Genomic DNA, 23,962 nt, shown 5'->3' with positions numbered 1-23,962 from the left:
TTGTCTTTTCCTATACATTTTAGAATAATCTTGTTTACAAAAAAACCTTGCTGGGATTTCGATAGGAATTGTGTTAAATCTGTAATCAGTTTGGAAGAATTGACAATTTTACTAGGGTGAGTCTTCCTATCCACGAATACAGCATGTTTCTCCATTTATTATCTTTGATTGCTTTCATCCACACTATATAGTTTCAGCCTATAACTCTTATTTTATTTACACTCTAAGTATCCCTTCTTGGGGGGAGCAATTACAGGTGGTATTGTATTTACCATATTGCTGTCTATGTGTTCATTGCTAGTATATAGAAATAGAATAGAATTTATATATATATCTTGAATTATCTTTTTTTTTTTTCTGTTTCTTGTCTCTGTTCTGCGTTTCTCCATTCTCTTTTTTATTGCCTTTCTTTGGGTTACTTGAACAGTTTTTTGGAAAGAAAAGTGAGCAGGCACTGGCCTGAGGGACCCCCACCCTGCCTGGCTCTGGGCATAGGGGTTGTCAAGTCAAACCCTGCAGAGCTCAATTCCCAGTATGAGCTCACTGAGTGGTGACTTGCTTCTTTGTCCTCTAGGTGAGTGGCAGATAGAATCCTGGGTCTTCGGAGGTTTCGTGTCTTCTTAGTCCCAAAGAGTGGTTCGTGGGGTGTCACATTAGGCACTGAGCAAGCTGGACTGCAGGAGGTGATCGGAGGACTTTCACCTCCTGTAGGCAAAGAGCCAACACGACTTCATTCAGGATGGACTTGACTCAAAGGCACAGTGCATAGGAGAATGCCTTTCCCTGAGCCCAGCCCAAGGGGCAGTTAAGGAAGGGCTGTATTCTGGTTGAGGGAGCTTCACATCTTGGTGGGGGCTGAGGCAGATGAAAGAAATTTGACTGTTTAGTTGATAAAATGTTCTATTTGACCAGGGGGGACAAAACAGGACAAGCCTGAGGGAGGGAGTTGGGATATCAGGGTGATTTTCAGGGGTGGGAGAGGGATACTGACTCCAGTGGGAGGAAGGTGGGAAGAGGAAGCCATCCTGGGACCTGGAGAGAACCACCTGACCACCAGCATGTCCGCTTTCCTTAGCCACAGGCCTCTGGGGCTGCTACCAGAGAGGATAAAAATCACACGTGAAATTTAGTAGCTACTCATTCAGTAGCTCCTCCTTTACGAGACAAAGAATGGGAATTCGGAGGAACTGTGTCTGCTCTGTCACAGGTTAACAAGGGGGCAGAGTTGAGTCCCGTCTAAGTCATGCGGGAAAGGATGGTACTGAACTGCAATGGCCTTTTCTGGAACAAAAAGGCGCGAGCATGTGATTTCTTTAACCTTAGAGGCTTCCCAGGGCCACAGGTGTAGGAAACATTCAACAGTGTCAGGCTCATCCTATAAATTTGAGTTGACTCCTGCAGGAAATCTGGAACAAACCCAGCATTTCTTCAGGAGGACCATCCAATCCGGGACCTCAGCAGAGCGACACGTTACCCCCCCTCCCCTCGCCCCCGTCGCCCCCTTCCTGTCCCCCACCCAGATGAGCTGCTCTCTGCGAGAGAGCGAGCCCTGAGCGCTGGGGGGCGGGGCCAGGGGCGGGGCCGGGGCGGGGCTTTCCCTGCCCGAGCAGGGGTCCTGGGCCCGTGGCTGCCCGCCTAGCTCAGGCATTAGCTTCCCTCCTCCCACTCCCCCCACCCTCCCAGCTCCTGGCCGCCCCCTTCCCTGCCTGCCACACAGCTGTTTTGCCAACATTGCTGCCTGATTATCTTTCAAGTGGCTTCTTGGAGCAGATGTTCCGGCTCCTTCCTGCATCGAAAACAAACAGGCGCTCTGTTGTCGTTTGCTCTCCTGGGGAAAATCCCTCTGCTGCTGCAGATTCTTCTTGAGAGGTTCAGGGACTTCTGTGAAGTCTCTCCCAGCTGCTCCTTGCCAGGAATTTGCCTCCAGATGGATGACAGGGGCTCCTCAGGTCTTCCGAGGTGTGTGGCCCTTCCTGGACGTGGGCTGGGGGAGTACACTTGTAACAGAATCGGATTCAGACCTAGGGGAAGGCAGTGGAGGTTGGTGGGTTGGGGGGACTCACTCCTGTCACCGCCTTCCCATAATGTTTAACCTTTCGAAAAACGTAAACATCTCACCAACTTGGATTCTGAAAGATCCCCCAGCAGTTTGTCCCCAGTTGAAAATCTCTGTTTGTTTTCAGGAACCTCCCCAACAAGGAAATGTTGCTGGCTTGCTTTCTGAGGTTTGCGTTATGAGAGCCATAGGTTTTCAGTTTCTGTTTTATGAATGTGAAAGTTGAATGTGTCTTTCAAAAGGTGCCCATTTCATAACCTCTCCCTGTGAGGTTCAGGGCTCTGGCTCCACCAGGCATCAGCTTGGCCAGTGGTCAGGATGACCCCTGGGATGCCAGGAAGTGACATCTTGTCACCCTGTTTTGTGTGTGTAAGAAATGGCGGCCACAGCAACTCACTCCTGGAGGTGAGGTCCCCGGGGGTGCAGCGGGGAGGGGGCCTCCAGCTCCTACACCAGTTGGTTGCGGCCTGTTAAGGGCTCTGGTTGGAGAGGGGAGAGACAGCAGCGGGGACGAGCCTGGGGTAAGGGGCTGGGGTATCAGGGTGATTTCTCAGGGTTGGGAGAGGACTACTGACTCCTGTGAGAGGAAGGTGGGAAAAGGAAGCCATCTTGGGACCTGGAGAGAACCGCCTGACCACCAGCATGTCCGCTTCCCCCAGCCAGAGGCCTCCTGGGGCGGCTACCAGAGGGGATAAAAATCACGTGTGAAATTTGATCTGTCCCCAAATGTTCATTGATTTGGCAACAGATCTTGCTAGGGCCCATTCCACTCCCCCACTTTGTCATCTAAGTGTCCTCCTCTGGCCTGTTCAGTTCTCGCCCCACTCCAACTGGGGCCCAGCATTGCCCTGAGGCGTGAGCCCTGCCACACGGGGTGTGGGGGCTGTCCCGTGCTTCCCAGGCGTAGCAGAGTGGAGCCCACTTGACCACATGTCCTGATATCCTCTCATCTCTCCCCGAAACTAGTTTATCTAGTTTCGTCTAGGTGAGACGCCAGCCTCCCCTGATTCTTTCTGTCTCTCTGGCTACTCCCTCTCTGTCACCTTTGCTGGGTTTTCCCTCTTCAGGGGCAAATAACCATGTTTCTCAGTGAGAGAGGTAGTGCCCTCTGTTCTGTCTGTAGACCGGGGTTTTGCACATGTTAGACAGCATGCAAACACTCCAGGGTGGCTGCTACCCATGTGGGCTCCGGAGCCTCACCCCAAGGCTCTGTCTCAGTGGCCCCAGGGGGCCCAGCAACTTGTACGTTCAACAAGCACCCGGAGGGATTCCAGGGCCAGGAGCCCACGGAACGTGCTTTGATAGAGTTCTGCATTGCACCCCTGCATATATGATTTTCACAGTATTTATATGCTGACAATTCCTCAGTTGATATTTCCAGCTCAGACTCTCCTCAGATCTCCAGGCCTGTATGTCCAGATCTACTTGATATCTCTATCTGGACATGACCCAGGCATCTGAACCCCGGGATTCCTGAAAGGAAACTTGATTTTTCCTTCCCAGAACATCTCTTCCCAGCTTCACCTCGGAAAAGAGAAGCTAAACCCCAGCGGCTTCTTCAGATCCCCCTTTCTGCCCACCCCAGGTCCAAAACCTCTGCAAGTCTGGGGTCTGGGCTTACCTTCAGAATGTTTCTCCAGTCGGCTGAGTCTCTCCCACTCTGGTGCGGCTGTCCCTCTGCACCAAGCCGCCAGCCTCATGACCCGGATGACCTCAGAAGATGCCTGCTGGTCCCCCTGCCCTAAGTCATTCCTTGACACCACCCAAGGAGGAGGTATGAAACTCCCTTCAGAGGCTTCTTATTGTACTTAGGATGAAATCCAACCCCTCCCCCCACCATGACATCGGCCTATGCCTGTCTCTTCCCCAGCTGTCCTGTCATCCTGGGCTTTGCACCCTGAACTCTGTTCACACTGAGTGTTCAGCTCTCAGAACAGGCCAAATGCCTTCCTGCCTCTGGGCTTCTGTACTTACTCTTCCCTCTGCCTAGAGTCCTTTTCCCTAGTTCTCTGAGTGTCTCAGGTACCTCCTCAATTTTAGGTCTCAGTTTTCCTGACCTCCTTATTATTAATATTATTACTTTCATCCTGTTGTTCTTCATCATGGACTCCTGCCCATTCTTTCATGGTATTTCATAGAAATTCATAATTTGTGATTATGTATTTATTAATGTTTCTGTATGTCTTATTTTTTCTCCCTTTTCACCGGACAGTATGTTCTGGGAGGGAAGGGACCATGTCTGTTTTTTTTTTTTTTTTTTTATTACCTAGCCCAGATTAGCACCTGATAAATATGTATTGAATGGATGGACTGAATTTTGTTTCACTTAGTTGTCTAACAGAGGGCTGTAGCTGTTATTCTACTGCACTGTCTTCTGTTCAGACCCATTTGAGTCTTTCCTACTCCGTTTTCTTCTGGTGAACCCTATTCTACCCTGTTCTAGTCTGTTCTACCTTGTACCAGTCTGTTCTGACCTCATCTGTTCCGTCCTGGTTGATTCTGTTCCAGTCTGTCCTGGTCTAGTTCTAACTGTCTTGTCTCCATCCTCTTTTATTCTGTTCCATGCTGTTCTAGTCTATTCTGTCCCCCCCCACACACACACCTTTCTTTCCATCTGAACCGCACTCTTCTTCTTGGCTCTATTCTATTGCGTTCTGTTGCAGTTCCTTCCCCTTGCTCTATTCTGAGAGATCTAGTCTCATTTTGCCCCATTTCATTTTAATCTTGCCTCTATGTTTTCCTTAAGGTTTTGGAATACCTGCTTTGTGCTCAGTCTTTTGATAAGAATCTGTGAGATTATGGGAGAAGGAGATGTCATCCTGGGCATGAGAGAGGCCCTCTAAAGGGTGAGTAAATGGTAGAGAGAAAATAGGTGGTTATGTAGATCCAAGCTGAGCCACGATAAAGAGGATTTGGTGGAGAAGAGAGGATGACAGCATGAGAGAAAGCAGGTCATGGGCCTAGGTGTTGGTGATACACTGAGGACACCAGCCTGAGAAATTTAGGAGGGGAACTAGGGTTAGCACAAGCAGAGGGTAGTGAGGAATGAGAGGTAAAGGGGCAATGGAAGATTGGTCTCCTACTGACTGGCTTGTTGTTTTGAAGTTTTTAAACAGGGATCCTCCCATGGTTTGAAGATGGCTGTTGGGACACCATCTGGCCTTGTGATATCAGGCGAGGCAGTGTGGTCCAGTAGGATGAGAATCTCTGGGTAAGTTGTTTGGCCCCACTGGGCCTCAGTTTCCACATCTATAAAATGGGAATAATAACACCTACTTTGAGTTTTAGGAGGAGAAACAGCTTAGCCTCCTATGCTGAGGGTTGGATAAGCATTCAGCCCAGAGCCTGAACTGTCATAGGATCTCAGTAAATGTTCATTGTCTCTCATCTCACCCTGTCTACTGAGCAGTCCACACTAATTTTATGAGGTTACCTTGAGCCTCAGTTTTCCCAGCAATGAAATGGAGACAGTGGAACCAGCACAAGGTCTTAGAGGGGCACTAGACAGCAAGTTAATCTTCTTGCTTCGAGCTTGAAGAGACCAGATGCACCATTAGTATTTGTTGATTGAATGGTTGATTGTAGCTTCCTTACAACCACCATAATAATACTTAGCACAGGGCTGGGAAACCCGGAGGTACTTCGTAAATACGCAGGGACTTGAAGCAAATGTGAAAGAACCTGCCAAAGGGGCAGGTGGATTACCCCTTTCCAGGGCACACCAGGCCGGGTGGGATGCTGGGGCTGAGCCCATGAAATTTACACCAGACTTCCAAACATGCTCAGAATCAGGGAATTAGGAGACAACGGAGGAGGCTGCCAAAAAGAATTTATCTTGGAAGTGGAGCTTGGGGAATAGCACTAATATTTTCGGAAATTGAAACTCCAACCATGAAATTGCCTATCATTTATCATACATGGTCTCTCAAAGGGGAAACGGAAAAGCATTTAGTCTTATTGCTTTTTAAACACATGATTGCTGAGCACAGCCATCCAGGCTGTGGTTTTAAGAGCTGATGTGTCTGACGGGGTTCTGCCAGCATGTCCCCACAGCGTCATGCAAGGCCAAGCACTGTAGACTGTCCTGTGTCAAACACCCTGGGGTGCACATGGGGAAGGTCCCACCCAGGTCTGGCTGTGGCCACTGGGTGCCATGCGAATTTGGGCATGCGTCGGAACCCCCGATCTTCCCCAGGCCCTTTATAATGCCCAGAAGTCATCTCACTGTTAAAGTCTTCACTACTTTTAGTTTCAGGATTCCTTTTGCAAGGGTCCCACAGTGTCCACCACGTCCACCCTACTTGCTGATGGCCATCCCATGGCTTCTAGGCTTCCTTGGGTGGAATGGCCACAGTTGAACCCATGCATAAAGCACCATCTTCCCATGCCCCTGGCCAGCCTCCTGGCTTCCCCTGCTTGGTGAAAGGGCATCCCGTTGCCTTGGTAGGTAGGATCGGCTGTAGGGCATGGACACATGGTCACTCAAACATATCAGTGGTTTACAGGCGGCATTCTGCTGTCTTGTGGCTCATCCCAGCTGATAGCCCCAGTAGGGGCGGTTCCTGACTGGCAGCCTTTGCATGGGGGTGGGGCACTGTTTCTTTGTGCTATCTATTTGAGATGGTGAAGAGGGAGAGAGAAGCCATGGATCAGCATGGGCCAAAGCCCTCTTCAGTCACCCTCCTGCTCCCAATAACCTTGCAGGGAAGAGAGGGACTGCAAAATTATTGTCACCACTTACAGATGGAGATCCTGAGGTTGCATGGCTATGTGTAAGTCACCCAAGGGCACAACAACAGAAGTGCTGATGTGAGATTCTGACCCAGGCCTTCTGACATCCAGCACTGGGTCCTTTCTCTGGTGCAAAGAAGGGGCCCAGGACAATGGCATATGCTGATGTAAAGTCAGAGGACATGAGCTCTTGCTCCCCTCTTGTGCTGCCAGCTGCTGCCTGCTGCTCCATACCTGGGTGGGCCCTGGGGAAGTGGGGGTGATCATGGGGCAGCATTTCCTAGAACTCCCATGTCCCCCCTGGCCATCACGCTCTCACCCGTGGCTTTAGACAGCAGCTCTGTGCTGCTGATGTTCATACCCCCACCTCCACTGAGCGGACCTCTCCACTGAGCTTGGTGGCGGATTGGCACCTGCCTCATGGATGCCTCCCCCTGGAAGTCCTCCAGGTACCACCAAGTTGAACACACTTGTTCTTAGGGAATTCTAAGTCCCATCTTGGAAATCTTCACATCTAGACCTTGTTAACTTTGTTCCCACCGGAAAGACCTTTTGAGTGAGGTTTTATTGATTTTTCTCTCATGTTTCTTCAAGACTCACCACCAGAAATGGCTCTGTGATGAATGTGTCTTTGTAACGTTGTCAATATTCTGCTTTGTCTTTGATGCTATGATTGCTTCTCCTAACTCTTTCACAAAAATGCCTGCTCCGACCCAGTCCTGGCCGGCGCTGGGGGTGGGTGGACCTGAAATCTCTTGCCATAGTAACTTTTTCCATTTATTAAACATCAAGCCTCAAAAGTTTCCCCGTATGTCTTGGTTACCAAGAAGCTCAGAACATAATGAAATGCTCAATCCCCATCATTTTATTAGCCCACACTATAATATATATTCTTCTTCTCTTTGTACATTTTTTTTTATTGTGGTAAAATATATGCAACATGAAACTTGCCATTTTAACCATTTCTCAGCGTACGGTTCCGTGGTGTTAAGTGCTTTCATATTTCGCAACCAGTAACAGCACCTGCCTCTAGAATTCTTTTCTTCTTCTCCAACTGAAGCTCTGTGCCCATTAAACACGAATTCCTTACCCTGCCCACCTCCAGCCCCTGACTACGGCCATTCTACTTTCTGTCTCAAATTTGCCTAGTCTAGGCACCTGCTACCAGTGAAACCAGACACTCTTAGCTCTTTTGTGACCGACTTGTTTCACTTAGCATAATGCCTTCAAGGTTCTTCTATGTCACAGCCTGGGTCAGGATTTCCTTCCTTTGTAAGGCTGAGTGCTATTCCCCTGGACGTGTGTCCCACATTTTGTTTATCCATTCATTTGTCGATGGCTGCTTGGGTGGCTCCCACTTTTCTTGGCTGTTGCAAACTCGGCTTCTAGGGACACGGTTATATGATGATCTGTTCGAGTCCCAGCTCCAGTGTTTTGGTGTATATGTCGGCATGTCAATTTTAATTTCCTGTTCTAACAGCTTTATTGGCTATATGCCTGTCAACATGAGAAGCAAGTGCACTGAACCTGTTTTGACCAGCACTGTTGTGGCTGCCCTCGTTCTAGTCCTTTACCTATGCTTCTCTTTTGATTTATATTCATCTCTATTTTACAGTTGAGAAATTGCTTCTTTTTGGAAGAAGGAAGTGTAACGATGATCACAAAGCTATTAACTAATGAATCGAGCTGCCTCTGTATTCCATAGCCCACCCACAGCAGTGTGACTTCCTCCACCCCTGATTCGATGGCAGTGCTTTGGCAAGGTCATCAGGGACCCGCAGGCAGCCAAACCAGTGAAAGCCAGACCTGCTGCTGCTACCAGCTCCATGACCCCTAATCCTTCCTGAACCTTCCTTCTTGGTGTCTGGGATACCACCCTGTCCTGATTTCTTTCCCTGGCTGTCTCTTTGTGGGTCCTTTCTCTCCACTGACCTTCTCCACTGACCTTCAAAGGAAGGCAGTCTCCGTGGCTCCGTCCTGGACTATCCGCTCTTCTTACTCGGCATGACCTTTCCGGGTGATTGACTCCCTGGTCTTCATGCCATTGCGGTCACTGCCTCACCTGGCAGAGGGATCCCCAGTCTCTATCTCTAGCCCTGGGCCTCCCCACCCTAAGCATCCCACCTGCACGTCTAGCTGCCAGACCAGTTCATCTCTCCCTAGAGTGCTCCACGGTGAGCTTAAACTCAACACGATCCCTGTCCCCCGCGAAGTTCATTACCACCCCCCCACCCACTGCCCCATCTATCCAGCTGCCTGAGCCACCAACTGATTAACTATATTTCCGTTTATCATCCTGCCTCACCAATCTTACCTCCTTGGTATTTCTTTTATTATTTTTAAAAAATATTTTACTTATTTATTTGACAGACAGAGATCACAGGCAAAGAAGCAGGTAGAGAGAAAAGGGGAAGCAGCCTCCCCGCTGAGCAGAGAGCCCGATGCGGGGCTCCATCCCAGGGCCTTGGGATCATGACCCGAGCCGAAGGCAGAGGCTTTAACCCACTGAGCCACCCAGGTGCCCCCCTTCTTGGTGTTTCTAAGACTGGCCTTTCTTTAGTCCTCTTTCCAAGATCAGACTTCATCTTTCCTTGCCCGGAGGGCCTGAGCTGGCTGGAGACAGGTCTTCCCCTTTAGTCTTGCCCTGTTCCGATTCATCTTCCTCAGTTGTCGGATGAGCTTAGGTCACACACAGAGCTGGCTGTGCCCCTGCTTTACTCGCAGCCCTCTGGGGGGCTCCTTGGTATTGACAGGACGAAGTCTGGGCTCTGAGGTTGGCATTTACACCTCCACAGCCCGGCCCTTTGCTCCCCTCCAGCCGGCCTTGCCACTGTGTGGTCCACCCTTTCCTTGATGGAGTGTACCTACCACATGCCAGCTGCGAGGGGAGGGTGGTGGCGGGGCTGAGAGCAGGGTGCCTGCTGCTGGGGGAGGGCGAGAGAGACGGTCACCAATCCGGGGTCACCCAGTCTGGTATGTTTCATGATGGGAAACCATGGGGGTAAGGAGTGTTTCATACCAGATGATGGACATGCTTGGCCCCTTAGTCCTGATAGTGATTCTACGTCCCTCCTCTGTCCCCTCAGGCCTCCCTGAGTTCTCCTCTGCACCCCTTCCATGTCCTCCTAATCGGTCTCCTACCCAGTGCCATCAGAACTTCCTTTCTAAAACACAAATCTGAAGATGGCTACGGGAAACATCCAACGTCTTTGATTGAGCCCGAGACCCTTCCCAGTGAGGGTCTTTTCTTTGCCCCTGAGCTCCCCTTCCCTCCTGCTCTCACCCACTAGCCATGCTCCACTGCCGGTCCGTTCCCAGCCAGGGGCGTGGGAGTGGGCTCTAGGGGTGGGCACAGAATGGCCGGTGAGAGATGGAGACAGGAGCTGCCGAGCATTCTTCAGCACATTCTGCAGTGAAGGGGAAGCAGGAAAACCAGGATGGGAGCTAGGGAGAGGCGTGGTGAAGAACGTAGCTTGTTTATTATACCATGGGCATCCTGTCCAGGGTGACCTGGGGGACAGGGAGAAATGGGGTGCAGAAAGAGGAGACATCCAGTCTTGGACTCTTGAGAGAGGTGGGATCCAGACCCCATGTGGAACAGGGGCCCTTGGGCAGAGTAGTGGCCTTTGTCCACTCCTTGGGAGGGAGGGAGCAGAGGGGGGCGTGTGCAGGTGCAGGAGGCATGCCGGTTCCCCGATGGAAGGTTGAGGGAGTTCTGATTGCTACTATCTTCTGAGCAAAGCCTGAGACCCCTGAGGGTGGGGGTGGCGAGGGGTGTGGGGAGAGGAGAAAGGACAGGGCATCTGTGTGGGAGAACGGGGTTGTGGCGGCCAAGGCAGCTGCTCGGCGGCAGTGCTCCTTTGAAATTTGAGGCCGCGAATTTAGAGGAAAGTCAGTTTGCTTTTTCTGCAGCGGTGCGCTTCAGAAGGGTACAGGTATCATGTAGGTGCATGGCTGGAGGGCACTGAGCTTGGGCATGGCGTCTAAGTGTGTAGAAGGAAGGGAGGATGCTGGTGTAGGGGGTACCTGAGCACAGCCGATGGGTATTGAACCTGAGACAGTGGCGGTTGGTGGCCGGAGGGCTCAGTGAGGCCAAGGGAGAGTGGTCTGGAAGAACTGGGAGCAGGTGGTTCCAGATCGGGGGCTTGAAGTGGGTATTGTGTAGATGGTAAGGAAGGTCTGGGTGTGATGCCCATGGCCGCTGGGTGGAGAGGATGGTTGGAGCCAGGCAGGTGGAGGAACGGAGAGGTCTCCCTGTTGGATGGATCCTCAAAATGGACGTGAAGTCACCCAGTGGGGACGGAGAGAAAGCCAGTGGGCGAAGGGGCCCATTAAGTCTGCTGTGAATGCAGGGTGTGACCCGGGGGATAGTGGGTGACACTGCCGCAAGGATGGTAGTGAGAGGTAAAGTCAGTTGGCATGGAACTCAGAGGAGCTGGGGCATTTGAAGGGGGAGGACTTCTTAGAGGGGATCCACCTCACGTCCCAGCCCTAGGTCATGTGGGATATGGAAGAGACAACAGCCTCTCCTGGGGAGCAGGTGGGGAAGTGGTGTGTGGTGGGACAGCCAGTTAGGGCAAGAAGTTTGGAAATGGGTGTTAGGGATGACAGGCTCTGAGTCCCTGGTGCGGAGGACGGGTTGCTGGAAACCTCTGTCTTTGTGTGGGGCTCAGATGCTGCTCTACGAAGGAATGCACCAGCCCCACGCTTCTGGTTCCTCAGCAGCAAAGTGGCATAATCATGGTCACGAGCTAGTGAATGATAAGGATGTTTTGGGATGAGGGTGTGGGCCCAGCCCCAGGCCGGTCAGGTGGCTCTCCCGTCGGTGGCACCTCACCTGCCCCTGATGGGCAGGAGTGCCCAGCCAGGCGAACCCAGCAGGTGGCGGTGGGAGGTTGTTGGCCCCGCTGGCCTGGGGAGGCCCCGCCCTCCACTCTGCCCAAGTTTTGCTGGTAAGAGATGCAGTGTATTTCGAGGGCGATTGAACACCGGCTGCTCTGTGACTTGGCAGGCGCTCGCGGCGCAGGTGCGTGGGTCACTGTGAGGTGTGGGGAGGTATGCGGAGATGCAGCTCTGTGCTGGCCTGGAGGCAGGAGCAGAGGGCACGGGCCAGAGGTGGGACAAGGCAGGTGACTGCACTGGGCATTGGGAAGAAACCTCAAGGTGCCAGGCTACATGGGAGAGAACATTTGCATTCTTTAAAGTAAATTAATTCGGACTGGGAGTCCCTAGCCTGTCAAGATGGGGGAAATTCAACCTACGGGCACTGGTTTCCATGGAGATGCCTACTGGCCTCGCCCTTGCAGACCCTTCCGAGCCAGCTTTACTGGAAGCTTCGCCTAGCACTGTGATGCCTGGGGCGGCCAAGAACAACCCACACCGCCTTTGCCTGTCCATTTTACAGATGTGGGGGCGGGGGAGACCCACAGGGGCCTCACGCTGCTTAGCCTGTGTGGAATGGCTCACCTTCCCCTCCCTTCTTTCTTTATCGGGGGCCAAATCACTAGAGGACGCATCACGAGCCCACTTCCAGTCAGAAAGGGTGGTTGGTGCTGTGGGCAGGAGAATAGTCCCGACACTGAGGAGTGACAAAAGACTTCTCGGAGGAAGCAGGATCTGACCAGGACCTGGGATGATGGGCTGGGTCTGGGGACAGGGAGAAGGGAGGAGTATTGCTGGGGAACAGAGCAGCGAGGACAAAGGCGTGGCAGTAGGATGAGCTTGCATGTTTCCAGATCACCGAAGCGTCTAGCCTGGCTGCTGGTGTTGTAGCAGGACTTAGGTGACCCCCTTCCTTAGACCCGAAGCTGGTTGATTGGAGAGAAAAGGGGTCCTCATCTGGACCATGCGGGTGTGCCGTTGGGCTCACTCTTGGCTCCGTTTGTGTAAATAAGGAAAATGAGGATCAGATAGAGGATTTTGAATTCAGTTGTGTACCTCCCTCGGCTCACCTGGCTATGGACAAAGCAGGGAACCATGTTGTGTTCTCCTAACTGTGCCATGAAGAGGGGAGAGAGGGTGCCCTCTCATCCTAAGGGTGGCCCCCAGGAGACTGATGGTCGTTCGTTCTGAGGGGCAACAGACAAAACTACCAAGGCAGAAGCCTGCTAGGACCCCAGCTGCCTGGCCTGCCTTGGATGGATCCATTTCCTTTCTGTCTTCCGTCAGTCACTGCTAGCAGGAAGGGTCTGGCTGGCCCCCCTGCACGTCCCTTCTCCTACAGAAGCCTGTGCTTCATCTGTTGCCTCCAGTCTGCTGGAGGCCCAGAGCTTGGTTCACTTCTGCCCCTGGGACACCCCCCCCCCCGCCCCCGCCAGCCATGGATTCCTGCTTCTTCAGTGTGATTGAATCTTCTTCAGCATAAACATTTTAGGATCTGGGAAGTGTCTCGACCAAGTCGCTCACTCACTGGCCCCTGCCCCATCCTTTAGCCAACTTTGGGGTCTGAATTCCCCACGTGAAAGCAGACATCCACCCAACAGCCCCTGTGATGGGCCCACTAGGGCTCTGAGTAATGGGAGCTGCCATGGACTGACCCACCAGCAACTGTATTCGTGTATTTGTCTCCTTACCCTCTCTGCATCAGGATTGGAATTGTTGGTCTATTCAGCCCAGAGAGGTTAAGCGACTTGTTGAAGCTCTCACAGCTTGCAAGAGGCAGAGCTGGGATTAGAATCCAGAACCCTAGGACTCCAATGCCTAGGCTCATGCTGTGTGACCCATCCCTGAGACACCCACCCCTGGTTGGACCCTGGGATCCAGGGACACCCCATATCTCCTCCCGTACCCCCCTCCTGGAGTAACCCCTGACAGCTAGGGGCTCTATAGTCCTTATTCTTTTTTTTTTTTTTTAAGATTTTATTTATTTATTTTTTGACAGACAGAGATCACAAGCAGGCAGAGAGGCAGGCAGAGAGAGAGGAGGAAGCAGGCTCCCTGCTGAGCAGAGAGCCCGATGTGGGGCTCTATCCCAGGACCCTGGAATCATGCCCAGAGCTGAAGGCAGAGGTTTTAACCCACTGAGCCACCCAGGTGCCCCTATAGTCCTGAATCTTAAAGTACCAGGGGCCATGGCCCAGCAAGGATGGTCAGACCCACCGAGCGGTCTCTCCTCGGTGTCCACGGGAGTGGGGGTGGGGGCTCCTTCCCTGGCTCAGGCAGGCCGGCGTGCACCGCGGCCGTCTCCAGGCAGCAGTAGGATGAATACCTGATGGTGATTAGCTAAATCATAACATCGCTCATGCCATGCATAAGTAATGAACCAACTGGTGCCAGGCTGCGCTGAGCGGCAGTGGGCACCCCCCCACTCACCCCCCCGCCCCCCGCCCGGAGAAGCCACCACAGTGCTGCCTCCCTGTGTTATCTGGCACGTCAAGGGCTGCGACAATGAATATAGATTGACCTTATTATAGCAGCCGGCTGCTGATGCTAGGCGCAGCCAGGCATACTTTGCACAAATTAAAGGTGTCAGCATGTAATTTACGGTTCATGGCGAAGAGGGGTGCGGGGGGCGGGAGGCACGGGACAGGTAGAAGGGAAGGTGGGCCGGCTTTGGGGCGTGCACCAGGAGCCCACGCACTAATGACAGGAGGTGCCGCCGACGGGGGGTCATTTCATCCCGGTTTGCACGTTTTTGGCTATTCCCTGCTCAAGGGGAGCGGCCTTCTCTCCTGAGTGCCCCCCTGCACCCTCCGCGCATCCCCCCTCCCCAAGCTCTGCGTGCGTGCGTGTGTGTTTTTCAGCTAAATTACTGGTTTTACCTGAAGAGCGTAAAGTAGGTGTGCTAATTTACGGCTCGGCAGATCGAGCTGCAGTGTGGGGCGCTGTCTGGGAGGCCCCATAATACAACACCGTTTGACTAACACGCCCGAGAGCAGCTTGACATCTCGAGTTGGGCCTGTGATTAAAGTGGTAGTCTTCCTCCCCCTCCCTCTCCCTGCTCCAACGCGGGGAACAGATTAAACTCGAAGCAATAGATCTCGGTTTTCTTGCCATCCCACTGATATTCACAGTACACAGTTTGACACAAAGAGTAAGTTATACATCACAAACAACAGCCTCTGCTCTTTACCGTCCAGAATTAATTTTCCATTTGCTAAGCTTCCTGCTTCTCCGAGCCCATTTTCCTGCCACCGAGCAGGGCTCCGTTCGAGAAAAGGCAGGGGAGGAAAACCTCAGGTCAGCACTGGAAAGGGCTGGCTAGCTTAGCCCCTGGGGTTTACAGATGAGGGGAGCAGGTCCCAAAGTGGGGCGGTGACTTCCTGCCATCGTCCTGTGTGTGCTCCTGGCAGCGGCGTCCGGCGGCTGAAAGCCCATCTTCCCATGGCTGTGTCAGGCACGTCCCCCCCCCCCCCCAGCCCTGCGGAGTGGAGAAGGTGGGCGGGGGTGTGGAGGAGCTGGGAGATTGCCAGGCTGCCTGAGTAGCTGATTATTCTCTGCTTGCCTTCTACCCACTCGACAACCAGCAAAACTCTCTCTGCCCTTCTCTGAGCCCCGGGGGGTGGTGGTGGGGGGGCACCTTTAGGGACTGCTTGGTGCCTGTGGCTGCAGCCTGGGCTTGGTCAATGGCAGGCACTGGAATGAGATGGGAAGGTGGGAGGAGAAAGATGGGTCTTTTTCCCTGTTGCTTCTCCCTGCTGTGATGCTGTGGCCCTGGGAATGGCCACCACCCTCTGTGACTGTAGTCTTGGGGGGCAGCCCCTCTCCCAGCACTCTAACTCCCACTGGGGTCTGGCAATGCCATCTGCCCCTGCCTCTTTAGGTGTGGGGCTCCAGTGCCTCCTGGCACCACAGAGCCTCGGGATCCCCCTTCAGGTCCCCCTGACCCTATGTGCCTCTGTCAGCAGCCCCCTCCCTTCCTGCCCCTCCCATGGAACCGTTTGTGGGGAATTCTTTTCCTGGGAATTCCATTTCCTGCAGGACAGCACCTGGCATCATTTGAAAAGTTCTGGAGAACTCTGAGCAGCACCTCTTCTTTGTGGAGGACCCACGCTTGCCCGAGTCCTCTGCCTGTAGGCACACAGCAGGTGGCAGGTGTCCGAATCTCCCATGGCCGCCCTGGAAGTCAGGAGCCCCCCAGGAACCTTCCGGCATGAACCCAGCTGTCCTGTCGTGGCCTCTGACTGCCCCCTTCCACCAAGCCTTGTGCTAAGTGTTGCACACTTCACCTCGGGAGAGTTCACAGAGGCCACAAGCTTGGGACTTGCTGGCTCAAGGGCTGAGCTCCTTTTTCGATGCTGCATGGAAGGTTTACTTTCCTGAACCCACGTGGGGCACACACGCAGACAACAAGCACAAATGACTAAATGCCTTTTGGGAGTACTAAGATGAGCGTGGGTGCGAAGGCAGGGCCAGGAGTGATGAGCCCTGGAGGTGGCAGATGGGGTGAGTAAATCAGGGAGGGCCTTCCGGAGGAGGTAAATAAATACCGAAGACGAATGAGAATCTGGATGGAAGCACATTCCTGGGACAGGATGTATAGAACCACTGGGCTGGGCAGGGGTTAGGGAACACGGATCGAATATGGACTCCCAGCCTCGTCTCTGACTTACTGCATCAGAATCTCTAGGGGTGCAGCCCAAGACCATTTTGTTTTGTTTTCTTTTGAGGCAAATCTGATATGCCACTGCCTTGGGAAGCACAGCCCCCCCTCCCCGATTTGTACAGGGAAATGTACAAAGGAGGTGGGGCCAGGCTTAGGGGCCTCAGGGACGTGATTCCACGGCCGGAGCTTGAACTCAAGCTCCCAGGCTCCCAGCACAGTGCCCACCCCTCCACTCATCCAGGGGACAGGGTGGAGATGCAGCCCCCAGACCCTGGTCTCACAGTAGCCCGCCTCCCGTGACCGCTTCTCCTTCAAGACAGCGGGGGGGTGGGGGTGTTGGTGGATGAAGGTGGTGGCAAAGCGAGAACGCTCCTGGAATAACATGACATTTAGAAATATGAATCAGCTGGCACTTTCTGTTTTCTCCTCTGCACCAATTCCCCCCACCCCCACCCCAGCAGGCTCTCTCTCCAAGCTGCAGGAACAGCAGGCCTGGACAGCCAGGCAGGGAGTGGAACCAGCAGGGGGCCACCCACTCGGAGGAGTCGTCGAAGTCTGAGATGATGGTACAGACCCGGGCTCCAGGCCAAGCGCTGCCCCTTCTTGCTGTGCAACTTTGGGCGAGGGGTGGCACCTCTCTGGGCCTCAGCCCTAGGACACTCCCCATCACTCCTACCATGTGAGGAATGACCCTGCAAGTCTTGCTCTGTCCCCAACCCCCTCTCTGCCCTGCTGTCCTGGAATTCCACAGCTAGGGTTCTGTTCATTTGGTCCCTGAATGACTGGAGTGCAGGATGGGGCAGACGTGAGGGTGCCGGGGGGAGGAAGGATGCTGGACGTGGGACAGCCAGGCAGGGCTAGAGAATGAAAGGCCAGTGGCTCAGACAGGTGTTTTGGGTCCCATCCTCCCCATTTTTCACTCTTGTCAACTCAGGAGCAAGGTTTTAGGGGCAGGGGGCACTCCTCCCACCCCCCTCCGGTCCTGTTAGCTCCTGGCTCCATGCCAACATGTGGGTTGGGGACAGTGAGCAGCTAGTACCCTCATGATCTCTAAAACGTGAAGTGGCTGGGCATTCCTCAAGTCTGGCTGGAACAGCCCTGCTGGCATTGGAGGCTGGGCTTTTATGTCAGCCTCCCCAGCCCCTGCAGCAGCCTGAGGAGGAAGGCAGCTCTGTGTGTTTGCACCCTCCTACCCCTGGGTCAGTCCTGACTCCCCCACTTGTCCCCGCAGGCTGATGCAGGGCTGCGTGCCGAGCAGGTGCCCCAGGGACATCTACTGCATGGAGTTGATGTACCCCCAGGGGGCCCTCTCGGTCCTGGAAGGCATTAGCTTGCTTTCAAGACCGGCAACCTCAAGCCGGGTTCCTTCCTGGCCCTCAGTGACCACATCTGTGAAATGGGGGTGGTGATTCAGCTCACAGGTGGAGGAGCCCTTTCCGCTCTTGCCCTCCTTAGGTTCCCAGTCCCCAGCTTCAGGAGGAGAATGGGTCAGAGTGTGGGATTAGAGCACAAGATAGCTGAGTCTCATTTACCACTACATAGGTAGTCCCCCAGACGGGGCTGGCGTGTAGGAGGTGCTCAGTTCCTGTGTATGGAGGAGACAGTGGAAAGGAAGAAAGGGAGAGAGGGAGAGAGCTGGGGTCAGGCTAGGGTATGTAGCCTTATCGCTGGCTCCTGCCCAACCCTCCTCCCAAGGAAGGTCACCCTGAGAGGGATGATGGGGAGGGACCCTGGAGGAATCTTCCCATAAAACAGAGCTCCATTCTAGAGACTGGGGAGTTGTGCTGCCATTTTCTACCCTCCCCTACTCGGTGGAATGCCCCAGCCTACAGCAGGGACTCAGAGCTGAGCACCCCGAGCCCTGAACCTTGGCAGACCACCCACCCCAGAGCCCCACTGAAGGATGTGTGAGTTCTAGATCCTGGTCTAGGAAGGGTGGGGTTGACCTGGCCACGGAGTGAGGGTGGCGTGAGGGTGGTTTGTTGAGGAAAATGTACCCTGGAAGCGGGAAATGTAAGAGTAGGGAGACTGTCTATGTTCAGGGGCCCGGGGCCCATCTGTGGGTCCTCATCTGGTTTGTCACCTGCCACTGGCTCTTCACCATTGATCAGAAGTAGACGTTTGCTCCCCTGTGTGCGACCTGACACGTGGTCAGAGCACTCTGTCTTGCCTGGGGCTTGTCTCCACCAACATCCTGGCCAGCCCTGCTCTGAGCATAGGCAGGAAGTGCCCTGACTTTCCTCTGTAGGTGATAGGGCTGCCCTGCCCTCAGCTAGCTGGGTGAGTTTACATCCTGTGATTTTGTTTTCAAGGCACACTTCTTCTTTGCTCTTCGTCCCCCAACTTTTTTTTTCTCGAAGGCCCTGGGGGAATAGGAGATGGCCCAGAAACATTTCCTTTCCCACCCTGGGACCCAGAATGCTGTTCTCCAGGGCTGCAGGGTCTTGGATGGCCTATGTTGGGTGGGGAGGCCATTGGGACAGGGTGGGCCTTGACTTAGAACTGGAGCCTCGGGGGATTCTAGACATAAGAAGAAACCTCAAAGAGCTACAAGCAGGCCATTGAACTCCCGAGGAAGCAGGAGACCCAGAGATGCCATACAACTCACCCAGTGACTTAACATTCCTTGTTTCTTAGAAGAGACAATGAAGTCTGCCCAGGGTTGTGTCATGATGGGGCAGATCTTGGCCTGGAATGCCGTTCTCTGGGCTCCTAGCTCTCTCCCAGGACACTTTGCTGGTACCTCCGTGTGCATGATTATTTATAAAGTAACCGTAATTATCCCTGCTCCACAGATGAGGAGCTGAAGCTCAAAACAGTGACATACTGGGCAAATAATTTAACACCTTCATCTCTACTGAGATCAGATGCCACAGGTCCAGTGGGTCGGGGATGACGCAGGGGTCAGCTCCTCCAGGAAGCCTGCCGGGAGTACTTCCTTCTCTGAAGTCTTAATGAACTTATCTTGAGGGACAGAAAAAGAAAAGAAGGAAGGAAACATTCATGAGATGCCCACTCATGGCCAAGTACTGCGCTGGTGCTCATGGGGTCCCTCGGGACCACTCGTTTTACAGATGAGGGTGCCCAGGTTCAGGTTCAGAAGGCTCAGGCCCAAATCCTGAGTGGGCTAACTCCCAAGTTCGATGTGCTTTTCTCACTTAGTCAACCCCATGGTTTGTTATTCTAGAACTGATTTCTCGGTGCATGTCTCTGCCTCTCAGCTCTAAGCCCACCGACTCAAGACTCTGTCCTTCTGTGTGCATCCCGTGGCGGACACGTGGTCTGGCCCCCGGGGAAGTCAGCGAGACGCAAGGCCTTGAGAAGGTAGAGGGGGCACAGGTCCTGGAGCAGGCAGGCAGGCTTCAAATGGCTCATCTGTCACTTCTTAGCACCGTGACCTCGGGTTCTCAGTTTTCCTCTCAGAGCTCTAGCATCTTTATCTCTAACACGGCGGGGGTCATAACCCTGAGTCCCAGGCTTACCATGTGATGTCTGGGGGAGTGATGAGCTGTGAGTGTCAAGCATGCGGCATGGCACAGAGAGGGTGCCCAATATAGAGCAGCTTCTGCTCTCATCAGCTCCTGGGGTGCACCGCGTGTCCCCCACTCCCTGCTCTGACCTGGCCTTCTGGTCCTGGAGGAATCCTGCTTCCTCTGCTCCCCATGTTCTAGCTCTGGGCACCCAAGGACCTGTTTGTGTTTGTGTCGCTAGCTGTGAGTGGCAGCTGTGATCATGTCCTGCTTCTCAGCTGTTTACCCTGAGAGCCAGACTGGGCTCCCTGAGGTCTCTAGATGCCCAGAGGGAGGCAGGGAACTCAGTTAAGGTTCTGGTCTCCCCTGGCCTGCCCGGAGCTGAGGAGGAGCCCTGGAGATGGTCTCCTGGCTTCACAGCAGGGGATAGGGGGCACAGTGGGCATTGCCAAGGGGACCAGAGCACCACCCTGCAGACTTGCTGCAGACAGAGGCTGGTCATATCTCCATCCCCAGGATGGTGGCAGCCAAGTCCCCAGGCAGGGTGGAAGAGGGGGTGGGGGGAAGGAGATGAAGACAGTCAAGTCAGCCATCAGGAAGTGTGAAGGGCAGGGCCCATCTGCATGGTCTGAGCTTCCAGCTAGTTCCCCCACCCTTGGTCTTAGGTGGCAGGGGCTCCTTTGGGTGCTCAAACCAAGCTGACCTCTCAGATAGGATTTGGGGCATATCTGAGGCAGGAGTGTTGGTAGCTGTGGGTTTTCTTCTTTGCACTCACATCTTACCTGGAGAGAGGTGTAGAGGGGGTCAGAGAGTTTTTCTGGAACTGTAGCTTCCATATCTGTATCTGTATACGCCCGGCTGAGGCTCGGAGTCTGATCTTGAATAAGGACATTCCTTTTTACCTGGGGGCGGGCATCTGTTTTCCAGGGCTGGGTGGTCCTCTTTTATGATCTCCAAAGGGGATGATCCTCATTCCACTGTTTCTCACTCCTTTCTGTCTCCCCCGCTTACTTTGGAAACCTCGCTGCAGAGACTGTGGGTTTTCTTTTGGGCTGGAACCCCAGTGCCTAGCACTAGAGGGGTTCAGTAAGTCTCCTCTACAGGAATGGGAGGCTCCGTCATCCAGCCCGGCTGGATGAATGATGGCAAAAGCAGAGGAAAGTTTTAGTTTTCTGACTGTCCAGGGGTGTTCACGACACTCAGCTTGTTAGATCCCCTGCATAAGCCGCAGCAGGACCAGGTCCACAAATGAAGCTTCTTGAGCCCTGGAGGCAGGGGGCATCCCAGGCCAGATGATACCCCTGACTGGAGGGACAGCAGCAGGAGTGTGTCCCCCTGCCCTGAAGTTGGATCAGTAGTGCACAAAGGGGTCACATTTCCACCTGGGAATGGAGCTCAGGCTCCCGACGCAAGACCGTAACTCCTAGGGGGCAATAATCAATAGTAAGTGTACATCTCTATGATAAAGGCCAACAGATGAGGAGCTGAGGCCCAGGGTGGTGCCCTGGCTGGTGCCCTGGCTGGCTGGAGGTCACACTGTAAATTAGAAGTGGCCTCTGGGGGTGGGGGGGCGCCTGATTAGCTCAGTGGGTTGAGCCTCTGCCTTTGGCTCAGGTCATGATCTCAGGGTCCTGGGATCAAGCCCCACGTCGGGCTCCCTGCTCAGCGAGGAGTCTGTTTCTCCTTCTCCCTCTGCATGCTCTCTCTCTCTTAAATAAAGAAATCTTTAGAAACCAAAAACAAGTGGTCTCTCTTGGCTTGCCAGGTGGAGTGGGCAGGCCGGAGAAGCGAAGCTTGCCAGATCTCAGGAAGAGTCCTCAGGAAAGAGGGCCAGCCTGATGGCCTAGAGTCTGTTCTTGGAGCCCCTGGGCAGGGGTTCAGTGCAGGGAGGAGCCAAGAGCAGCCGTTCTAAGCATTTCAGCTCTGGCCTCACTACCGGCTACCCAAAGATGCACACGTATTTGTTTACTCATTATGCAGGTTCAAACGTAATACTATGTTATGCAAACGATGAAAATGCCCAAGGACAGACGTTTTAAGTGAGATTTCAAAATGTAAAAAATGATCTTGTTCTTTTCTTCTCATGGGCCTATTGCCGTGTCAGGCCCTGGGAGTTATGCACCCCCTTTTGGGGAGCAGAGACTAAGAACATTGGTTTTGGAGCCCAACAGACCTGTGTGTGAATCCACACTTTTCTGGTCATTGTCGATGTGGCTTGAGGCCAGCTTCTGGACCTGAAACATTTAATCCTCTGTAAAAGGGGATAATAAATCTGAGTTTGCTGTGTGGCTTCAAGGAGATGATGGGTCCAGGGCCCAGCAGGCTGCAGGAGCTCCCGTATGGTAACTATGGTGATGATGATCACGACGGGGCTTGCCCTTTCTTGCTGAAATTAACAAAATTCACCTCCACGTACCACGGGCCCACAGGCTGGTTTTCTGTGCTGGCCGTGATCACAGGGATGTCAAGTCATGACCCGGCATCAGTGGGGGCGGGGGGGGGGTATGTGTCCCTTCGCTGAATCCCACGGCCCCAGAGTCTCTGTGGACAGCCGGTCTCGGGACCTGGCTCAAGTAAAGCCCGCTTGGCATCCCTGCCAGGTGGGGCTGAGCCGTGGGTCAGATGTCAGCTTGCGCCATATTCCTTTTAAAATAATGGAAGTGTCAGCTTGAGTTCACGGGCTGGTCATGGTTTCGATCCCTCCCGAACTTCATAAGGCAAGTCCATGAATTATACAGTGCTGGAGCAGACGGCGCGAGGTACGGAAGCATCACAAGCCGGGCTTAATAAGGACACTCCTGCTATTCTTGGAAGGTATTTGCAAGTCAAAAATATGGTGCATGGGGATCTGATGTCGACTTCAGATTCTGAAGATTTCAGCTGGGTCAGCGGTATTTTATGTTAAATCCCATCAACAAAAAATAAAGACATGACGAGGGGCTCCGTACTTTGCTTTCTTTTTAATTTTAATTTTTTGGTGATAGCACATATGGTCTCATGGGCCTGCCTCCTCCCTCCCACCTCATCGGCCTACCCTCCAAGTAGTGTCAACAGACATCTGTATACTTCCACAGACTCACGGTGCGGAGGGAACGGTCCCTTGTTGAGGAATGAACACGTAAGTATTCATTCCTACCAGGGCGCCCGAGTGGCTCAGTCATTTAAGCGTCTGCCTTCAGCCCCAGTCATGATCTCAGGGTTCTGGGATCGAGTCCTGCATTGGGCTCTTGCTCAGTGGGTAGCCGGCTTCTCCTGCTCCCCCTGCTTGTGCTCTCTTGCTCTCTCTCTCTCTGTGTCAAATAAATTAATGAATAAAGCTTAAAGAAAAAAGACCTGCTACTTAAAAAAAAAAAAAAAGCATTCCTACCATCGAGAGTTTTGTGCTAAATGGGGAGACTATTAAAACTTTTCTATTTTCTTTCATATTTTTTCTCCAAGATTTTATATGACTGATACCTGCTATTCTGCAAAATATGTGTGTATCAGTCATTAGAGAGACTCAGTGGAGAAGGAGGAGAGAGAAGAGAAATGAGGATTTTACTACTTACCAAAAACTGGGGACTGATATCTATTAAAAAAAAAAAAAAAAAAAAACCCAAAACACAACGAAATTGCAGTTGAGAAGAAAAACCACAGTGAAAGTGGGGAAGCAGGTCTCTTCCAAGGAGGGTAGCCTTTTGTAAAAACCCAGATGCAGGTCCTGGAAAATGCAGGGTTCCTGCCTGGACTTCCCTGATACATCCACACATGGGTTTGTTTACAAACCCAGTATTTGCAGGGAAAGGCAAGCAGGCATTCCATGTCAGAAGATGAGGGAGGATCAGCAGCAGGAACATCCAGGACGCCTCTGTGTCCCTCCTTTCCTGGCCTTTGATGACCACAAAGGACCACAAAGGACTTTGTGAACTCACTTCCTTGGAAACTGGAAAGTCAGTAGCATCTTCATGTCCCCAAGGGCCTGGTGTATTTGGCAACCGTCAAGTGTAAACCCATGGGGGCCACAGGGAGCACATTTATGGCAGCAACAAAGTGCAGGAACCATTGGTGAGTCAGAAACCTTGGAGGCTGGCAAAGGTCCCAGTGCTCAGAAGAAGGTGTGCCGACCAGCACTTCTCCAACAGAAATATGCAGAAGAATCCTCTGGGATCTTGTCCAAATAAA

General features: G+C 53.0%; 1 long non-coding RNA gene across 1 annotated transcript in view; it reads left to right on the top strand.

Annotated features, from left to right (window-relative positions):
- Positions 1-21,541, top strand: part of LOC309867201 — a 74,251-nt gene extending 52,710 nt beyond the window's left edge. Inside the window, exons 3-6 of the long non-coding RNA XR_014313037.1 lie at positions 3,642-3,830; positions 4,803-4,902; positions 5,162-5,267; positions 16,790-21,541. This is a non-coding gene — a long non-coding RNA (uncharacterized lncRNA). The remainder of the gene's footprint in view (positions 1-3,641; positions 3,831-4,802; positions 4,903-5,161; positions 5,268-16,789) is intronic.
- The last annotated feature ends 2,421 nt before the right edge of the window (positions 21,542-23,962 follow it).

This window comes from Mustela nivalis (assembly GCF_964662115.1).
Source record: "Mustela nivalis genome assembly, chromosome: 6".
Classification (NCBI taxonomy): Eukaryota; Metazoa; Chordata; class Mammalia; order Carnivora; family Mustelidae; genus Mustela; species Mustela nivalis.
The sequence above is the reverse complement of the archived record's forward strand: the minus strand, read 5'-3'. Positions and strand labels throughout refer to the sequence as shown.